Source organism: Nicotiana attenuata, unplaced genomic scaffold, assembly GCF_001879085.1.
Source record: "Nicotiana attenuata strain UT unplaced genomic scaffold, NIATTr2, whole genome shotgun sequence".
NCBI classification, from domain to species: Eukaryota; Viridiplantae; Streptophyta; class Magnoliopsida; order Solanales; family Solanaceae; genus Nicotiana; species Nicotiana attenuata.
Genome location: NW_017673217.1, coordinates 55,729 through 55,945, shown reverse-complemented (window position 1 = coordinate 55,945; position 217 = coordinate 55,729).

Sequence of the window (217 nt, the reverse complement as noted above, 5' to 3'; positions counted from 1 at the left end):
GGGAGGGGAAATTGTTAGTACTTTTTAAATCGTTTGATATCATAAAAAATATAGAACACCGCCAGATATTTTTGAAGGTATATATATATATATATATATATATATATATATATATATACTTTGGCGTGACTTTTGATGATTTGATGAGGACGACTCTTTTATTTATTGTAAGTGAATTCCAAAGTAACAGAGTCCTTTCTAGAATGATGTGCTCTAA